Source organism: Herpailurus yagouaroundi, unplaced genomic scaffold (assembly GCF_014898765.1).
Source record: "Herpailurus yagouaroundi ecotype Mexico unplaced genomic scaffold, PumYag 166, whole genome shotgun sequence".
In the NCBI taxonomy this organism is placed as follows: domain Eukaryota; kingdom Metazoa; phylum Chordata; class Mammalia; order Carnivora; family Felidae; genus Herpailurus; species Herpailurus yagouaroundi.
In genome coordinates, this window is record NW_024412407.1 from 35,055,898 (window position 1) to 35,077,543 (window position 21,646).

At 41.5% G+C, this 21,646-nt stretch overlaps 1 long non-coding RNA gene across 1 annotated transcript in view; it reads right to left on the reverse strand.

Moving 5' to 3' along the window:
• Positions 1-1,094: 1,094 nt before the first annotated feature.
• LOC121038906 (uncharacterized) overlaps positions 1,095-21,646 on the reverse strand; it is a 21,739-nt gene continuing 1,187 nt past the window's right edge. Inside the window, exons 2-3 of the long non-coding RNA XR_005794562.1 lie at positions 5,965-6,096; positions 1,095-1,105 (exon numbers count right to left, since the gene is read on the reverse strand). This is a non-coding gene — a long non-coding RNA (uncharacterized LOC121038906). The remainder of the gene's footprint in view (positions 1,106-5,964; positions 6,097-21,646) is intronic.

A 21,646-nucleotide genomic window follows, 5' to 3' on the forward strand; every position in this document is an offset into this window, starting at 1 on the left:
CTCCCTCCTCTGCCCCGTCCAGCCGTCCCACTGATCTCCCCCTGGGAGCACTTCCACAGGGAGCCTGAACTACAGCTGCAAACAGAGGAGGCACTGCACCAGGAAGTCAGAGAGGGAAAATGGAAAGGCCTGGAAAATAAATCCCCAATGCTTGACCGTGTTGCCTTGCGAAGGCCCTTTGAGGAGGAACACAGAGGCCTGAGGCAGCGTATGTGCAGAGTGACTGGCAAAGCACCAGTGTCCGGGGTTGTTATTATTGCCACTCTTCCACGTTCCTCTCTAGGCCTGTAAGTGGCCGACAACCAAGGCTGCCATCCACGGCACCCTGGGACCAAGGCCACGTGCACGTGTTCTCATTTAATCCTCACAACGACCCAGTGAGGCAGGACTTACTTGTATTCCCACTTTACAGGGAGGAAACTGAAGCTTAATAAGGTTAATAACTGGTCCAAGGCCACAGACCTGGCCAGGGGGGACAGCTAGGACAAATCCCAAGTCTCTCTGGGCAGAGACCGGGCTTAACATCACCAGGTCAGTGGAGGCTGATGGTCGCTCTCTCAGGGGTCTCTGTGGATTGAAACTACATCTCTGCCACAGAGGACAGCCAGAAGGGAGGCCCGGCCCCACAGGTCTAAGGCTGCACTCCCCAGCGGTGCTCGCCACGGCACCAACCTCCTCCCACAGGGCTTCCGAAGGAAGCCAAGAAGTCACATTTCTCCTCACACAACGTTTCTGATGATATCACTCCGAGGGAGCAGAGGCCCCTCCGAGATCTGTTCTGAAAGGGGGCACAGCAACCTAGTCTTCTAAGGGAGACAGCCCTGACTTGAACTGCAAGTAGGCTTTATCACCGACTCTTTGTTCACTGAACATTTCAGTAACGGCGATCTCTGGAACCTCAGCGAGGCATCAGCTTCTGTGCCAGGCCCAGGGTTACCAAGATTAAAGTAGAAGCCACGGCCTCGCCCTTACCCTCAGAAAAGGTAGCGGCCTACTTTGCAGAGGACATAGGTAGGTAAACTGGGGCTACGACATAGGAAGCACTGAAAATGCGAAGCAGTTCTGGGTGGGTTTGGCACATAAGCGCTATGCAGTTCTTTAAAAACTGTAAGCTTTAGTTTCCTCAGCAGTAAAATGTGGATAATAGGACTTACCTCTTTGGGTTGCTGTAAAAATTAAACAACAAATATATGTGGAATGTGGAATGGAGGACTGTTCCTGGTTAGCTCCTGAATACATGCCAACCTTCACAACATGGGGTGGGTGACTTAACACTTTCCTCCTCAGCTGCCCAATCTGTAAATCAGGGCTAACGCATCTTCCAAACTTCTGGCTCTGTCAATCCACAGAGGTCGCCTGAAAACTCTGAGAGGGTTTTCTGGAGACAAGGGACGGAAAACCGTCAACCCTCACAGGGCTTCCTGTAAAGCTGGGAGAACAATATACACCGCATGTGTGAGTCAGTGCAGAATTATATGGCGCCTACGTTTCCAGCTGGAACAGGGGTGGATCTGGGAGTGACCCACAAGGACTGGAATAGTAACAAGAGGCTTCCACAGAGGTGGGACCTGAGCTGTGCCCTGAAGAACTTGTAGGACTCTGTCTGTCAATCAAGGCCCCATATGGACCCAGGATCAACATGGGGTGTTGGTGGACAAGAGAAGAGATTAGAGTAAATCCTCTCAGGAGTCATTTAGGATATAATCTAGACCTTCTGGGTCCCCTAATTCAGCGGGTAAAAACACCAGGCTCATTCTCTGCCCTCAGTCCCAGCAGCCACCCTTGCCTCAGATGTGTCTTCTCAGGATCCCATTCCTCCAAGTAGTAGCCACCGGGGTCGCTTGTTCCCAGCTATGCTCAGATCTTCTAAGAACTATGGACTCCATAGCCAACCTGTGTCCACAGAGGATGTTTGAGAAACGCAGCTTGTAAGGGCAAAGATGCCCCAACAGAGTAGCCAATCAGATCTTACTAGCGTTCCACTTGCCAAATAAGCTAGGAAAAGCAAACACTCCCAGTCTGACCCAAAGGAGAACAAATGAGGCAGCTATGAGAAAATGGAGTGTGATCCTTCGAATTGAGTCAGAAAAAAAAGCTCTCCTTCAAGGAAAATCACTCTCCTAGTGATTTTTCCCTTGGATGCAGTGATTTCTGGGGGAGCACATCTATTATTAGCAATTTCAGGCATAAGTAATGGAACTGGAAACCATACCTCCCAGCTGAACCACCCCTGCGGAGTTACTTGTGACTACTTATCTGGTTCCATCAAATGGCACATACTAAACCTCTGCCTATATAAACAAGTAAAAAGGCTAATTTCCTGGCAGGACATTCCTGTGTAATTAGTCAGCAACTGCAGTCCCTTCTCTGTCACTAACTAGCACCGTGACCTTTATCAGGTTCTTCTCTCTCCATCCTCATTACCATAAGCCAGGCCACTATGTCCCTCTCATGGACCACAGGAGCTTCCAACTCATCTCTGTCTCCCCCAAGTATTCCCCACCCTGGAGACCTTTAATATAGAGATCTTCCTAAAATCCCAAATCTGGCCAGCTCTTCCCTCCCTGAAATCTGCAACATCTCTTCTATTTACTTTCATATATAATTCAAACACCTCTGTACAACTTACAAAGTCAAGCTCTGGCCCCTGCTTCACATTCTAGACTCAAACCTCATCCTCCCCATTTAGAGTCCTTTGTTCCAGCCATATTTAGCGGTCCATGTTTCTCTGTGTAATACTAACAATAACCAACACTTGCTGTTTTTCTATGTACCAGATATTATTCTAAAGAACTCTTCATGCATTGCTGATTAAATCATTACAGCACTAGTAGATAACAATTATGACGATCTCCATTTCACAAATGGGGAAACCGAAATCTGCAAAAGTTAAATAATTATCCAAAGTCACCTGGCAAGTAAATAGTAGAATTTGACTATCCCATGCTTATCATCCCCCCTTCTTATCTCCATGTCTGTATAAGGGGTTCCCTCTGCCTGGTAGGCCATTCCCTCTCTCTTCCTTTCTCTTCCCCACCCTTTCTTCACTTGGCTAACTCCAACTCTTCATCTGAGCATCCCCATGTATATATCTTCTCTGAGTTTTCCCTCCACAGACAGCCCTCTCGCCTCAGTAGTAGTAGTTAGTCTCCAAAGATGGCACCCAATGAATGATTCATCCCGATACTCCTGCCCTCGTGTAGTTCCTTCACATACTGAATCTTAGCTGACCCTGTGACTCACGACAGAGTATGGTAGATGCGATGCTGGGTAACTCCTGGGCCTCGGTAACAAAATGCCTGACAGCTTCCACCCAAATCTCTTGGAACATTCACTATGGGGCAAATCAGACCCTATGTAAGAACTGTCTCATGCTGTGAGGAAGCCAAGGTAGCCACGTGGAAAACTATGTGGAGCTGGAAAGATGCCCCACCAATCCTCAGCTGTTTTAGTCACTAAAGGCCATGTACCAGATATATATAAATAAAACATCTTGGATGTCTAGCTTGGTTGAACTCTCAGATAACACTAGCCTCAGCCATCACCTGACTGCAACTATAGAGAGACTCCAAGAGGGAACTATGTAGCTAAGTCCCATCGACCCACTGAACTGTGATTTGTTATTTTGAGCCACCAATCTTTAGTGTGGTTTTGTTAAGCAGTAATAGATAACCAAAGCAATGGGGATACAGTGGTGAACAGCTGATTGTGTATGCCCCCAAGGAAGTCTTAGTCTAATGGCAAAGATGGTCAAACAGACAGGCAAGTACAACATGGTGTGATGAGTTTGGGTGATGGAGAAAGAGTAAAGGAATGACAGTTCAGTCAGTTCAGTCCTTAGCACAACCAAGATGAAAGAAAGCAATATGGTATGGTTGATAAAAGCATGGGCTTTTGAGTCAGATGAAGTCGTCCAAATCCTGGCCTTATACTTGCTTTCTGAGCGACTTAAGGAAAATTTCTCAAACTTTCTGAGCATCGCCTTCATCATTTATAAAATGGGGATAATAATACTTAGTTTAGAAGATAGCAGTAAGGGTTAAGTATTATTTGTAATGTTTATCACGTAGCTTATTATATGGTAACATGCTATATAACATATATATCACATGTAACTAAATATAGTTAATTACCAAAAAAGAATATGTTGCAACAATAACCTCGACTTGTCAAAGCTCATGTCAAACTAAGGAGAAAATTCCCTCTACACATGGAACTTACCTCCATATTGTACATTTTATGACTAAATCGTTAATTATATTCCATTTACTTGAAAGCCCATATTTGGGGGAAAGAATGAAGAGGAAGATTATGGCTTATACTCTGATGTATACTAAACAAGAAACTAGACGGGCTACTCTTGGAGGGCAGGAAGCAAATCTTATTCATCCTCATACCCCATGCTGATCATAGCACCTGCTATATGGTAGCTGCTTGCTAATATAATTTGAATGAATGATTGAATGAATGAAAAAGAGAACTCCCAATTACTGAGCACGTACAAAGTGCCACAACTAGGCTGAGTATTTTACCTAGAATATCTCTTTGACTTCTCAAAACCACCCTATGACATAGGCAATATAGTCACTTCTGATTGAAACCACTCTCCAGCATTCAACATGTAGTTTAATACCACTTGTACCATAAACTTGAGGCTGATCTTTTTCAGAAAGCAAAAGTGTGGCTTGACCCAACTGGCTAGAGAGAAGACTCACTGCCACACAGAGCTTATCTTCCAATTATTACATAACTATGTGAATACCCTTCGAAAGCTAAAATAAGCTGGTGAAGGCAACGTAGCCAATATAAATGCCCAGTAACTAGAGCAGAATGAGGGCCGGGCATGTAGATCCCTTCAAGACCATAAGTGAATTTGCAATTTATGTACTCCAGGAATCCCGGTCTGGGAGATCAAGCTAGATGTCAGGAGACAAAGAACCTCTCTACAAAAAGAGAAGGCTCTGCATTTTAGCTCCCTGCCAAAGAGGGGAATGTACCTGTGTCAGTCTGGGTCCAGTCAGGAGGCAGAAACCACACAGTAATTCCAACAGGGAAAGTTTAGTTTTAAATTTAAAGACTTATGAGACTGTGATAGGAGCATAGTTATCAGATGTAAAGAGAACGATAAAGGGTACTTGAGAGCTGAGGGAAAATATCCAAGGAAAGACAAACTTGAAAGGGAGACCTCGTCCCAAAAGCTGGGCTTCAGATTTCATTGGAGAAGATCTGGTTGCAGCCTACTGGATGGTGGAGAAGTTTACTGGGTTGCCCAGGCCAGCGCGGGTCCACAGTTGCTGCACAGACAGGAAACAACTCCTCAGGGCACACGCAAGCTAAGGCTGCTGGACAGGTGTGCAGAGGGAGTTGGCGCACCACTGCAGGCCTGAAGCATGCCAAGCCACATCAGGAAGGCCACAGGAAGGTGGCCACTGGGCCTGCATCGTCTCCAAGAGACTGCACATTCTGAGCACACAGCCAGGACAGAACACCGCTGTCCTCACAGATCCACACCACTGACCACCCATCTGAGCAAGAGCAAGACAGGAAAACCACAAGGCACCATAACTAGGAAGAAAAGCCTACAGTTGCCTCTTCAAATTCCCTCCCTTTCCCTCTACTGAGACAATTTAACAACATTCTCAGCATGTACAAGAAATACTTACAGTCTAGTCCATCATCACAGAGCAGGTACTGAAGGGTGTGCATTCAGAGCTAAGAGGCCGTAAAGTGATGACTGACATAGTACCTATGTAGGAAAGGAAAGCAAATTAATACTTCACATGGAAAAGAGAATAAGCAGGTGCTCTTTCCATCCTATTACAGAAACACAACGAGGCATATTCTTAGTAAGACCGCTGTACCAGGGCTCTCTGACAGTAGTACACAAAAGTGGGCATGAATTTAGGTGCCCAAGTTTACCCTGCCTGACAGCAATGTTAGAGTTCTGTTTTGTTTTGTTTTTACATTTATTTTCAAGTTAGTTAACATACAGTGTAGTCTTGGCTTCAGGAGTAGAACTCAGCGATTCATCTCTTACACATGACGCCCAGTGCCCATCCTGAAAGGTGCCCTCCTTAATGCCCGTCACCCATTTAACTCACCCACTTTCCTCCCTTCCGGCAACCCTCAGTTTGTTTTCTGTATTTAAGAGTCTCTTATGGTTTGCCTCCCTCTCTGTTTTTATCTTATTTTTTCTTCCCTTCCCCTATGTTCATCTGTTGAATTTCTCAAATTCTACCTATGAGTGAAATCATATGACATCTGTCTTTCTCTGATTTATTTCACTTAGCATAATACCCTCCAGTTCCATCCACACTGTTGCATATGTCAAAGATTTCATTCTTTTTCATTGCCAAGTAGAATTCCATTGTATGTGTGTGTGCATGTGTGTATACATACCACATCTTCTTTACCTATTCATCACTTGATGGACATTTGGGCTCTTTCCATAATTTGGCTATTGTTGATAGTGCTGCTATAAGCATTGAGGTGCATGTGCCCCTTCAAATCAGCATTTTTGTATCCTTTGGATAAATTCCTACTAGTACAATTGCTGGATCATAGGGTAGTTTTATTTTTAATTTTTTGAGGAACTTCCATACTGTTCTCCAGAGTGGTTGCACCAGTTTGCATTCCCACCAGCAGTACAATAGGAGTCCCCTTTCGCCACGTCATTGCCAACATCTGTTGTTCCTGAGTTGTTAATCTTAGCCATTCTGACGGGTGTGAGGTGGTATTTCATTGTGGTTTTGATTCGCATTTCCCTGATGATGAGCGATGTTGAGCATCTTTTCATGTGTCTGCCATCGGGATGTCTTCTTTGGAAAAGTGCCTATTCATATCTTTTGCCCATTTCTTCACTGGATTATTTGTTTTTTGGGTGTTGGGTTTGATAAGTTCTTTAGAGATTTGGGATGCTAACCCTTTAATCAGATATGTCATTTGCAAATATCTTCTCCCATTCTGTTGGTTGCCTTTTAGTTCTGTTGACTGTTTCCTTTGCTATGCAGAAGCTTTTTATCTTGATGAGGTCCCAGCAGTTCACTTTGGCTTTTATTTCCCTTGCCTCCAGAGTCATGTCAAGTAAGAAGTTGCTGTGGCCAAGATCAAAGAGGTTGCTGTTTTGTCCTATAGTATTTTTATGGCTTCCTGTCTTACATTTAGATCTTGCATCCATTTTGAATTTATTTTTGTGTGTGGTGTAAGAAAGTGCAACCTTAGAATTTGAAGACAGATCCCAGAATGTTCTCATCCTCCTCAGTGATTTCATATGGCTTTGTCATCACTGTTCTACCTACATGCTTTATCAAGCTAGATATAATTTCAGCCTAAACTGCCCTGCCTCCTATCTCCTTGAATGTTTCTTATGTAATCGAAATGTATGGATGTCTATATATAGTGATGCTCCCGACAACAAATGTAGACTCCAATGTCAAGATTATCTGCCATTTCTAGAGTTCTACTTTGCAACTGCACTAAACTTCTGATCGCTCTGGTCTACTGAAACGTGGTAGAGTCAGAGCTTCTTTACTTGTATCCTAATTGTTTTTCTGAGCTTTGAGGACTGCTTTGTGTCCAGAGAGGATTGGCTTAGTTTCCTAGGACTGCCATAACAAAGCACCACAAACGTGGATGGCTCAAAACAACAGAAATCTATTCTTTCACAGTTTGGGAGGCTAGAAGTTCTAAATCAAGCTGCCATCAGGGCTGTGCTCTCTCTGAAGGCCCTAAGAGATGTTTCTTCCTGCCTCTTGTTACCTTCTGGGGGTTGCCAGCAATCCCTGCTGTTCATGTTCTCCTACTTGCATACTCCAATCTCTGCCTCCATCATCATGTGGCCTTTCTCTTGTGTGTCTTCTGTCTCTGTGCCAAAACTCCTCTCTTCTTATAGAGACACCAGTCATTGGATTAAGGCCCATCCTTATCAAGTATGATCTCATCAACTTGATTACAGCTACAATGACCCTATTTTCAAATAAGATCACATTCACACGTACCAGGGATTAGAATCTAAACACATTTGGGGGGGAGACACGATTCTACCCAGTAGACAGCACTGCTTATCCTTCTGTTTCCTCTATACATAAATATGACAAGTGCAGAAACTACTCTACCATGAATCCAGAAATTACCAGGACTGGCTGAGAAGTGGGAAAAATGAAGAACTAGAATATCCTGGGTTCTAAAACCAACCTCCGTATTTGGTTGAGGTCCATACATTGCAGAAGTGGCAGGGAGAGAAAAATGTGTGCAGTCTTGAGCAAAGGCATAACTTAGTGAATAGTTTTTTATATGTGGATATACGTTTAGCAGTAAATGTAACTCCAAAAGTACGGGAGAGACTAACCAACACGATAAGCACTGACACCATTTTTATGGGTCTATGGATTGCCATTTTCAGATTTTGTTTATTTGTTTTCAGCTCATTTATGTTGCAAGGTCACTTGCTAGGTGTCTCATTAGTTCCTCTACCTTAAATGCTTCCTCTCACTTCCCCAGCTCTTGTCTATTTTAGGACCCTCCATGTCCTCCATCCTCTGTGGAATCTTCCTGAATTTAGTCTTCAATTCATTCTACAAATATTCAGCGAGTGCCTATTATGTGCTAGGCACATTGCTTGGTGTTTAACGATGAGTAAAAATGCATTCAGTCCCACCTCTCATTGTGCTAATAATCAAGTGAGAGAAATAGATGTCAATCAAATAACCAAATATAATACAGTGACAAGTGTTATAGCGATGCAGCAGCATGAAATCACAGTCTCCAATAAGAGGACTTGATCTGGTCAGTGATATTATGCAAGGCTTCCCTGAAGAAGGGAATGCTTGAGCTGAGATCTGAAGGATGGGTGGAAGCTGCATAGGTGAAGAGGGTAGAAGAGGAGAGCAGGTAGAGAAAATGGCATGTGCAAGGGTCCTGTGGCAGGCAAGAGCTTAGAAACAAAAAAGGCCACGGGGGAGAGAGGACAAGTAAAAGAGTTGCTGGAGAAGTCAGTGGGGCCATGCAGAGCCTTGCTAAGTGGCTTTGTCTTTATTCTTTCTCCAAAGAGCAACTGAAAGACACTGAAGGTTAGGTGAGTTCGTTGTTGGTTTGTCTTTCTGACAGTTAACAAGGGTTGCTTCACCTAGATGGGAACTCGGGAAAAGACCGGAATTAGTGACAAACATCTATTTGGGCTGACATGATCTGCCTCCTCTAAACTCATTTATTTTGTATTATTTGTATCCCCCTTACTTGGTTTACCAACTGTGCAACCTTAAGCAAGCTATACTTGTTTGAGCTTTAGCTTCCTCTTCTGAAAAGGAAGATATTGATAATAGCTACCTTAAAGAACTTCTGAGCTTCTTAAATTAAATTCAATAATGCACATAAAGCACTTAGAAAAACATCTGATACATAGCACGGGCTCAGAAATATTAGCTGTTGTTATTTTATTATTACATCTTAAGCATTATCTATTGATTTATTCTTTAATTACTTATGCCATATAATCAGCACTCCATTTTAATTTTCTTCAATCATCCTTTAATTGTGCCCTTCTGAATCTTAACCTTCCCATTAAGACTGAAAGCCCCTTAAAGGCAAAAACGGGTAGCTCTCTCATCATCTACTATGCTGCTGATCTAAATACGTGTTCATTCGTTAGATCTTCGTTTGCTCTGCTTCTACTCCCATTTATTTTGAATCACAGAGGCAGCATAGGAAGGTGGAAGAATGATGTGGGCCGGTGGAAGAGGTAGAAGGGAGTGTGGTTCTAATCATGGACGTTCATCTCTAGGGTCGGGTGGTCCAAAGAGCAGATGCCAAGGTGCGCTTAGAAACGCCTCAGAACCCAGAGACAGAAGTCGTCAGAGTTGACATTTACTGAATCTCCACGATCAGTACTGAATTCGCTCTTAATCCTCCCAACAACTCTGAGGGTTGTGTTATTACTATGACCCCCCATTTCACAGTAAGAGAAAGTAAAACAGTGCCGAGAGCACTGTGCAGATAAGCACCCAGTGTGCCACAGCCCTCACATGCATAGCAAAAAGCATGTCACTGAAGACAAGACAGAGGACTTGCGGTCTCTGCCCCAGGATACCCCCTAGCCTCCCCGTTCTTCCGCAGTCTCCCCTTCACTGGGCCTGCACCCCAGACAGCAACGTGCTGCCCAGGTCAGGCAAAGCTGTGTTCTGCCCCACCTGGCTAGTGGCTTAAGGCAAATCACCTGAATCCTCTGTTTCCTCTTTCCCCATCTGACACACGGCGGGGAGGGGGATGAAAAGAGGGGACTTTCCTCGGAAATTTACTTTCATGGTGTAGAAGCAGGCTGTAGCTGCTCTCCATATTAACCTCCTCTCAACCGTTGGGGTGAGGTCGGACAAGCTTCTGTGCCGTACATTTGCTGGGTTTTCCTGGCCTCCATATTCCCACTACACCTCTGGTAGCTAGTGACTTGGTTTAATGCTGTGCTTTGTATAGTACTGGGCGCATTTTGGCATCTGATAAAAGTTAAATTAGAAAACCTTAATGTGGCATCACTGCATTTATTTTGGCTTCTAACTTGCAGAAGAGATCCTCATTTTAGGCCTTACTATTTTTCTAAAATCGGGGATGAAAAGGAAAACGAGCCAAGCCACTCTAAGGTAAATCGACAGAGAGCTGGAGGAGGACATTAATGAGTATTGTTAGCACTGACTACTTAGGGAACTCTTCTAAAGGAAAGTGGGATGGTCATGTACCATTTAACGTGGTGGTACTCCCAGGTTCAGGTTCAACACCAACCAAACCTGTCTCGGATTTACTAGGTGTGGCAAAAAAAGAAGGAAAAAAAAAATACTGCCTACAGGACAAACTGAATTGAAAATAACGGTATGAGTTAATTTTTTTGTCTTTAAAAGAAGAAGAAAGGGCAAAACAATAGGGACGGAAAACAACTGGGCATGAGGAAACTTTTGGGGGGTGATGGAAGTGTTCTAAAACTGGATTATAGTGATGACTATATAAATTTGTTAAAACTCATCAAACTGTGCAATAAAAATGGGTGATTTTTTTTACTACATAAATGATACCACAATAAAACATTAAACATTTTTTAATTAAAAAAATTCTGGGGGTGCCTGGGTGGCTCAGTCAGTTAAGCATCCGACTTCAGCTCAGGTCATGATCTTGCAGTTTGTGAGTTCGAGCCCCGCGTCGGGCTCTGTGCTGACAGCTCAGAGCCTGGAGCCTGCTTCAGATTCGGTGTCTCTCTCTCTCTCTGCCCCTCCCCTGCTTGCACTCTGTCTCTCTCTCAAAAATAAATAAACATATTTAAAAAAAATTTTTTTTTAAATTCTGAATGATTCCCAGACCAGAAAGAGTAAAGGTGAGATAGAATGGGAGGTGGAGAGTGGGATGGGAGGGGTGTCTGGAACAGGGCCAAAGTCAGCCTAGCATCCTGAATCTTCTAATCAACAAAAATTAAATGTCCCAAATCATTAGGAAATAGGTCATATAACTAAATAATAAATCATTTGTGAGACATTGGCTTCCACAGATTCTCATCTTTCTTTGATATGCAATTACCATTGCATCAATTACATCATAGTAATCTTCATACTTTTCACTCCAACTAGGTTGTAATCCCCTTAAGAGTAGACACTGATTTTGTATACTCCACAGTGCCTAGTGAGCTGAGGATAGTCATTCAATGGGTTATAGTTACATGTTATTTATTTTTTTTAATAGGTAAATTCATAGTATTCAAAACTCAAATGTTACGTAAGAGTATGTGTGCGCATGTGTGTGTGTTGCGGGGGGTGGTGTTTGAAGACTTTCCCTTCCTCAGCACCCTCAAAACACCTGGTTTCCCTCCCTGGAGGTACCAATGTTACCTGTTACCTATTTCTTGTATATTCTTTGAGGGATATTTATTATATTATATATTATATTATATTATATATATAAAGAAGGTGAAGGTAAATATATATTTTTTATACATTAAAACAGTGATAGTATATTATACACTCTGTACTATACCTTGCTTGGACTTTAGGCAATGACTAAGGTAAACAAGATTATAAGAAATGATGAGATTAATACTATACTCTCTGAGGGGAAATGGCTGATCGGTTCTAATTTAGTCTCCTTGCCAGGATAGGTCCCTGGGGAGGTTCAAGATAGTGAGGCAGGCAGAATTATGTCTTAACGACCAGGGGTGATAGTCTTACCAGAAATATGGAACTACGTGATTTCTCTTAAATCTTGGTACTATGGCTAGAGGAGGTATAGTATTGGACTAGGCTAAACCAGCCTTGCAATTAGCTCTAATTAAATAATATCTAATATATCTAATTGGTATCTAATATCATTTTTATATATATCATTTATATATATATCATTTATATATAAATGATATATATATATATAAATGATCATATATATATACATACATATATATATATATATAGATATATATATATATATAGAATGAGTAGCCTGGCATGGGATTGGTTTTAAAGCCCATGTTGGGTGACAGGGGTATCACTGAGCCCTGATATTGGGTCTTAAAGCCCAAGCAGGATTAGAAGAATGTCCCTGCATCATAGCTGCCCAGAATAGCAAGTTGGGAACTAAAAGGTGAGGAAAATATCCTTAGGGGGCCAGGGAGGGTGAAGGGAAAGATGGTCCATCGTGAAGAAATGGAGCCCAAGGAGATGAATAGTGTATCCCCACAGAAGGATGTCACAGTGTGAGGTGTCTGAGCCAGAGCAGGGTGAGAAGGGCATATGTGTGAAGGGATACTACCATGGGATGTTGGGGCCAAGCAGATGCGTATGTCTATGCTATGAGATAGGCTGGCACAAGACACCAGAGTCTAAGCTGGGTGATGTCCCCACAGAGGTAGCCTGGAGTAGGGTATTGGAACCCAAACAAGGTAGGGAAGGCATCCACACCTGAAGGCAGCCTAGAGGTGAGAAGTCCAAGACCAAGTAGGGAGATTAAGATGTCCAAGCAGGGGGGTAACCTGGCATGGTGTGTGAGTGCCCAAATGGAGTGATGAAGTCATCTACTTAGTGGGGTTAGTAGCAGTTATGGAATATTGGTTCTATACAGAGGGATTGATCAGAAAATGAACTAATACGAAGGCTAGTAAGAGCCATCACTGTTGGAGAAGGAAGTTACACAAATAGAAAGGAAGAAAACTAGAATAAACCCTGTGCTGTTAGATTGGAATTGGAAATATTGGCATGAACTCATGTTTTCCAATATAGAAAGATAGATGCAGAAATAGAGATAAATGTGAATGTATGTCTAATATATGTATGTAATATATTTGTACGTACACAAACATATATTCTCTAACCTGTCCACTGAGAGGGTCTAGGAACGGTGACACCGCAATAGCAATGACCACACATAGAGCCCAGATGTTGGTTTCTAAATGCCATTATGTACCAAAGGCCCCTTGAAGAAATGACTCTTCCTGGAAAGTATAAAATCTGCCTGGAATGCCTTGTGGTGCCAGAAATAAAAAAGTGCTCAAAGAATCTTGGGGATATATTAAAAGGACACAGAAGCCAGATGAAAGTAGGGCTCCCCTCTGGCCAAGTCTGGGATAGTTTGAGCTTCAACATAAATAATAAACAAAACAGGAAGCCATAAATCCGTACTGATATAAAGAAATAAATTGAAAGCTTCATGAAGTGGGGGTATTTATAAGTTTACAAACCACCTCTCCATAAAAGTTACTAATTACAAGGGGGAAAAAAGTAACTGTTTGGTGAAGAAGCCTCACAGAGACCACCATAATCAAAGGATCAAAGTGAACACAACAGTAATGAGAAAATCAAAATCAGGAGCCACCTCACAGGCTGCCATGAGAAAAACACAGCATCGATTCTCACATACTCAGTCAAAAGTGCATAACCCAAATCTAAGCAAAGGAAAAACATTCAATTCTAAACTGAGAAATACTCTACAGAATAACTGGCCTGCAGTTTTGAATGGAGTCTGAGGATTGGGTTGTAATAATGTGTCAGTGTTAACTTCCCGATTTTGATGGTCGCATTTAGGTTATGTAAGAGAATATACTTGTTTCTAGGAAATAAAAACAAAAGTACCCCAGGGATGATGAAGCATCATGTCGACAACTTTCTCTCAAGTGGTTTAGGGGGAAGATGTTCCTTGCTATACTTGCCACAGTTCTATCAACTTGAAATTGTTTCAAAATTATAATTATTTTTAAAACATGAATGGGGTTGTGGAGAGTCACAAGAGACCCACTCACACCCTAAAGATGAGAATAAGGGGGCTAATCTACAAGATCACAGTTTTGTTTTGTTTTTAAATCCATCAGAAATATGAGGACACAAAGAAACCTAAATAAACTAAATTTCAGTGTTATAAGGGCTTCTTCCTAGGAAATAAGAGAACCATAGAAGCTTTCATCTCTGACAGAGTAGTGAAGGATAAAAAATCTGTAAGAGATAGGAACAGGAAGAGCAGCTGAACTTTCAGTGGACTTTTAATGGCTGTGGGTGGCAAGCTACAGAGCAAATCTGCACCTACCCACCCATGTTTTCCCATGGCCTTCACCAAATGCTCAGAGGTAATAACCCAAATTCTGGGGACAGAACAGCAGAGCTGAGAGAGGTCTCCTCGGGTATGCAGGTCTTCCCAAGTGCACAACTGCATAAGAAGAAAGCTGAGAGGAATACCTCTGAGTGCTCTTGGCCTTCAGGGAGAGCACTGCTGTGGCCCTCCAAAGACTGATGACAGAGCAGCAAGGCAGAGAGAAGTTTTCTTCTAAGGTGCATAAAGCCAGTAACATGACTGGAAAGCAAAGAGAACTTCCCAGAAACATATACTTAGCAGCTGGGCTAGAAACAGAGCTTTCCATGGTTTGTGAAGCTGGTGGCTAGATATAAAGCAAAAAGAGATCTCTATGGTCTTACTAGTGTCAGATCTCAAGCTCTGCTAAAGAGAAGTCCTGATCCTGCCCTCAAAACATTTGAGGCCAATGGTGATCTAAATGAAACTAAAATAGCAAAAAGCCCAGACCCATTTAAAATTCCAGCCTCCTCAGGGGCGCCTGGGTGGCACAGTCGGTTAAGCATCTGACTTCAGCCAGGTCACGATCTCGCGGTCCGTGAGTTCGAGCCCCGCGTCAGGCTCTGGGCTGATGGCTCAGAGCCTGGAGCCTGTTTCCGATTCTGTGTCTCCCTCTCTCTCTGCCCCTCCCCCGTTCATGCTCTGTCTCTCTCTGTCCCAAAAATAAAAATAAACGTTGAAAAAAAATTTTTTTAAATTCCAGCCTCCTATTGGGTGTGTCCTTTGTTGAGAATAAACATTACGTCAATTTTTATTTTCTGTCATACATATAATGTCCAGCATACAATCTAAAATTATAAGGCACATAAAGAGGGAAGAAAATATTATCCATTATCAAGAGAGGAAACAGCCAATAATAGCAGGCATAGAGCAGGTCTAAATTTTGTAATTATCAGACAGGGACTTTAAAATATCTTTGATAAATATGATAAAGGAATAGGGGCACCTGGGTGGCTCAGTTGGTTAAACGTCTGACTTCGGCTCAGGTCATGATCTCACGGTTTGGCTCATGAGTTTGAGCCTCACATCAGGCTCTCTGCTGACAGCTCAGAGCCTGGAGCCTGCTTCAGATTCTGTGTCTCCCTCTCTCTCTGCCCCTCCCCTGTGCTCTCTCTCTCTCTCTCTCTCTCTCTCAAAAATAAACACTAAAAAAAAAAAAAAAGTTTTTTGGAAAAAATAGACACCATGAGAACAAATGAGAAATTTTATCAAAAAGATAAGAGAGAGAGAGAGAGGGATGGTAGGAGGGAGACACAGAAAGAGAAGAAAGAAAGAAAGAAAGAAAGAAAGAAAGAAAGAAAGAAAGAAAGAAAGAAAGAAAGAGAAAGAAAGAAAGAAAGAAAGAAAGAAAGAAAGAAAGAAAGAGAAAGAAAGAAAGAAAGAAAAGGGGAGGGAGGAAGGAAAAGAGAGAGAGAGAGGAAGGGAGGAGGAAGGAAGGAAAAAGAAAAGGAGGGATGGGATGTCTGGGTAGCTCAGTCGTTTAAGCATCCCGACTCTTGGTTTTAGCTCAGGTCATGATCTCACAGTTCACAAGTTCGAGCCCTGCATCAGGCTCTGCACTGACAGCTCAGAGCTCTGCTTGGGATTCTTTCTCTCTCTCCCTCTCTCTCTTTGCCCCTCCCCTGTTCTTCATCATCATCATCATCATCATCATCTCTCTCTCTCTATCTTTCTCTCAAAATAAATAAACTTTTAAGAAAGGAAGGAAGGAAGGAAGGAAGAAATTGCTAAAAATAAAAAATATGATATCAGAAAGGAAGAAGTCCTTTGATGGTCTTAATTATGGGCACAGCAGAGGAAAGAATCAGTAAACCTAAAGACATATCAATAGAAATTATCCAAACTAAAACAGAAATAGAAAAGGGTGGGGGTGGAATAAAACAGAGCATCTAAGATGCTGGGATGATATTAAATGGACTAACGTATTTGTATTTGAAGTCCCAGAAAGAAAAGAGAGAAAGAATGAGACAATATTTGAAGAGATAATAGACACAAATTTTTCAAAATTGATTACAGAAATCAATCCACAGACCACAGTATCTCAGTGAACCTATCATAGTTAATGTACTGAAAAACAAAGATAAAAATAAAATCTTAAAAGCATCCAAAGGAAAAAAAAAGAACAATCATGAATGATGGCTGACTTCTTATCAGAAACAGTGGAGGTCAAAGGACAATAGAAAAGTTCTCTTAAAGAACTAAACAAAAAAAGAAACTCATCAACCTAGAAATCTATGTATTTCAAACATGAAGGTAAACTAAAGACATTTTCAGGCAAAGCTGGGGGAATTTATGTTCATAAAACCTGCTTTACAAGAAAGGAAAGGATACAGATTGAAGTGTAGATCTGCAGGAAGGAATAAGAGCCCCAGAGACTATAAATATAAAGCTAAATATAAAAGACATCTATATGTTTTTTAAGACTGTTTAAAGACTGGCTGTTCAAGCAATACGATAATGACATATTGTACAATATATAGCATATGGAAGTAAAATATATGACAATCAGGGCTCAAAGAATGGGAGTTTAGTAAATGAAATTATAGTGCCACAAGAGTCATATATACATTGTTTAAGAACTAGGATGATGTTATTTAAAGGTAGACTGGGAAAAACTAGAGATATTTGTAATCTCTAGAAAAACCACCAAAGTAACAGGTGATGTTTAGCTAAAAAGTCAATGGTATATTTAAAAACATTCAATTTGCCCAAAGAGGGCAGGAAAAGACGAACAGAGAAACAAATAGTAAGGACAAACAGGAACAAAATATCACCTAACCAAACTGTTTAGAATTAAACCTAAACATATCAATAGTTACATTAAATATAAATGAGCTGCCCTCCAATAAGAAAACAGAAATTTTCACACTGGGGAGAAAACACCCAGGTATCTGCTATTTGAAAGAAACACACTATAAATATGAAGACACAAAGAGGAAGGGGAGACCTAGAAAATTTTAAGAAACACACTCCAAAGTGTGGGGAGTCCTGAGAAGCAGGAGGAGGGCCTGCATGGAGGAGGGCCTCGCTTGTTCAGTTTTAAACTCCTGGGATGTCCAGGAATCATGATGTGGGATTGGTGCCCCCCACTTTATCCTTCTGAGGAACTCCCTCAAGAAAGAAGGGGAGTTGGCATGCTGGGCAGTCAACAAAGCAGCAAATGTAAACTCCATGCCCATAACTAGCTACATTTCCTTATCAGCATGAGAGGACCACTCCAACTACTTAGTTATTTCTAACCAACACAAAGCCCTTGACCTTTAAGTTGGCCCATGCAGTCTTATTTCAGATAAATATAAGACTTCTCTTAGGCTCTAGAAACAGTGAAAATAACTCATACAACTTCTGTGAACTCTTAGGGAACTGAAGAAAAATCTGTGGTTTGAAACTAGAATTTGGAAGCTGCACTAAATTCTAACAACCTATGTATCTAAAAACGTAAGAGTGGACTTACGTTTTCCCATTTCTACTTCAACCATGTAAGGAGCTTGGAAGTTGCACCCTAATAAGTTAAAGCTAAACACACTGATAAATCAACAATTCTTTTAGGGTCTATAAGAGAGGTGAGGATAATGTCAAACTGCTGCCCCAAGATTGGAGAGAGATGAGTGAATACAGGAAGTCATGGCTTCCTGGAGGAGAGACTCAAAACAGAAACCATGGTGGGAACCACTGCCAGGGTAGGAAAACCTGAACTGTAACTGAGAGTGTGGACAACTCAGAGAGTTAAAACTCCAGGTGGTTGGGGTGGGGCACCTGGTGGCTTAGTCATCTGAGCATCCAACTCTTGATTTTGGCTCAGGTCATGATCTCACAGTTCATGAGTTCAAGCCCTGCATTGGGCTTTGCACTAACAGTGCAGGGCATGCTTGGAATTCTCTCTTCCTCTCTATCTGCCCCTCCCCTGTTCACTCTCTGTCTCTCTGTCTCTCAAAATAAATAAATTATTTTTTTTTAAGTTTGAAAAAAAGAGGCACCTGGGTGGCTCAGTCGGTTAAGTGTCGACTTCAGCTCAGTCATGATCTCATGGTTTGTGAGTTCGAGCCCTGTGTCGGGCTCTATGCTGTCAGCTGGGAGCCTGGAGCCTGCTTCAGATTCTATGTCTCCCTCTCTCTCTGCCCTTCCCCCGCTCACACTCTGTCTCTCTCTCTCAAAAATAAATAAAACATTAAAAACAAATTTTTTTTAAGTTAAAAAAAAAAACTCCAGGGGGCGCCTGGGTGGCTCAGTTGGTTGAGCGTCCAACTTCGGCTCAGGTCATGATCTTGCAGTTCATGAGTTCAAGGCCCATGTCAGGCTCTGTGCTGACAGCTTAAAGCCTGGAGCCTGCTTCAGATTCTATGTCTCCCTCTCTCTGCCCCTCCCATGCTCATGCTATCTCTCTCTTGCTCTCTCTCTCTCTCGCTTTCAAAAATAAATAAACATTAAAAAAAAAAAAAAAACCTCCAGGCGGGCCCGGTCACGGGGAGCCCCACATTTGTGAGATCTACCTGCAGGAGTTCAACCAGGTTCTCACAATGAATATAAGAGAAAAATCCTCCTGTGCTTCCAGCAGGGGGAAGGGAAGAAGAACGATTTGAAACACATCAGAGTATGCTGTTCTTCTTAATAAGGGCTATCTTCAAGAGAAACTAGTCAAACAGAGCCTAACCTACTAGGACGTTATCAGACCTTCAGTAATGTGGTAAGGTATAGGGAAAAGAGAAGTGTTCTATAGTCCTATGATTAGGTTTCAGTCCTTTAGTGAGCCTATGTCTCTGGACTGTGAACTTCAAGGTGTGTCTCAGTTTTTTTCCTCCCCCTTTAGATGAGACAGGATGGCTAGGGTGGGCTGGAGTTGGGTATTCCCCTTCTTCTACATAGAAAGCTAGTGTAGGCTGGAGCTGAACTTCTCCAGCCTTCTATGTAGAAGAACCTTGAAGTGCACAGTGCAGAGACATAAACTCACTAAAGGGCTTTTTATTCAGTACATCCTATCCAGCTATCAAGAAAAAACTACAAGGCATACCAAAAGGAAAAAAGAAAAGAGAACTTGAAGACACAGATAAGCATCAAAACCAAACATGGCAAGAAGTTGAAATTATCAGAATGGGAATTCAAACAATTACGATTAACATGCTCAAGACTCTAATGGATAAAATAGACAGCATGCAAAAATAGATGGGCAACGTGTGCAGAGAGACATAAATCCTAAGAAAGAACAAAAATGAAATGCTAGAGATGAAAAACACGGTAACAAAAAAGAAGAATGCCTTTGATGGGTTTATAGGCTAGACATAGCTGAGTAAAGAATATCTGAGCTTGAGGAAATCTTAGTACAAACTTCCAAACCTGAAAAGCAAAGAGAACACAAACTGAAAACAAAAGAAGAGAATGTCCAAGGACTGAAAAAATACAGACTATGTGAACAGACCGATACCTATTAAAGACATTTAATCAATAGTTAAAACCTTCCAAAACAGACCCAGACTTCTCTGGTGAAGTCTACCAAACATTTAAGGAAAAAAATTACACCAATCCTCTAAAATCTCTTTCAGAGGATGGAAGAGGTAATACTTCCTAATTCATTCTAAGACCAGCCTTACCCCATTACCAAAACCAGACACAGACATTACAAAAAAACTATAAATTTCTCCCATGAACACAGAGCAAGAATTCTCAACAAAACATTAACAAACCAAAGTTAATATAAAAAAGTCAATTGAAGGGCACCTGGGTGGCTCAGTCAGTTAAGCATCCAACTTCAGCTCAGGTCATGATCTTGCAGTTCATGAGTTCAAGCCCCATGTCAGGCTCTGTGCTGACAGCTCAGAGCCTAGATCCTATTTCAGATTCTGTGTCTCCCCCTCTCTCTGCCCCTCCCCTGCTTGTGCTCACTCTCCCTCTCTCTCGCTTTCTCTCTCCCCCCAAAATAAAATAAAACATAAAAAAAATTTTTTAAGTCAACTGATTTCCTAAATATCAGCAATGAACAAGTGGAATTTGACATTAAAAACACATTTATATGAGTACTCAGAAAAAAATGAAAAGCTTAGATATAAATCTAATGAAACATATACAAGCTCCATGTAAAGAAAACTACAAACTCTAATGAACAAAATCAAAGAACTAAATAAATGAAGTGATATTCCATGTTCATGGATAAGAGACTCAATACCTTCAAGATATCAGCTCTTCCCAATTTGATCTATAGATTCCATCCAATCCCAATCCAATCCCAGCAAAATCCCCACAGTTACTACATTATTAAATCCAACAGTGTTCAGCAACAACAAATCACAAGGCATACAAATAAAAAAGCATGGTCCATTCAAAGGGGAAGAAAATCAACAAAAATTGTCTCTGAAAAAGACAACAGATCTATGAGACACAGACTTTAAAATAACTGCAAAGAACTAAGGGAAAATACAGAGAAAGTCAAGAAGATGATGTGTGAACAGAATGGAAAGATCAATAAAAATAGAGACAACCTAAAAAGAAACCAAAAAGAAAATTGAGAGCTTAAAAAGTACAAGAACTGAAAGTAAAAATTCATTTGAGGGATTCAAAGGCAGATTTGAGAAGGCAGAAGAAAGAATCAGCAAACTTGAAGAGAGGAAATAGAAATTATCGGGTCTGAGGAACAGAAAGAAAAAAGATTGAAGAGTGAACAAAACCTAAGGGACCTGTGAAACAGAACCTAGACAACAAACATTCACATGGAAGGGAGGAATCCCAAAAGGAGAAGAGAGAAAAAGAGGCAGAATATTTGAAGAAATAATGGCTGAAAACTTCCCAAATTTGATGAAATACTTAAGTATAAACACACAAAAAACTCAAAGTACTCCAAATAAGATGAACTCAAAGAGATCCACACCAAGACTATAATCAAACTTTCAAAAGCAAACACACACAAAAAAAAACAAACAAAAACAAAAGCAAACACAGAATCTTGAAATCAGCAAGAGAGAAGCAAATTATCACATACAAGTGATCTTCAATAAATCCAGCATGTTTCTCATCAAAAACTTTGGAGCCAGAATACAGTATGTTGACAAAAATACAAAAGACAGACAAGATGACAGGGGAG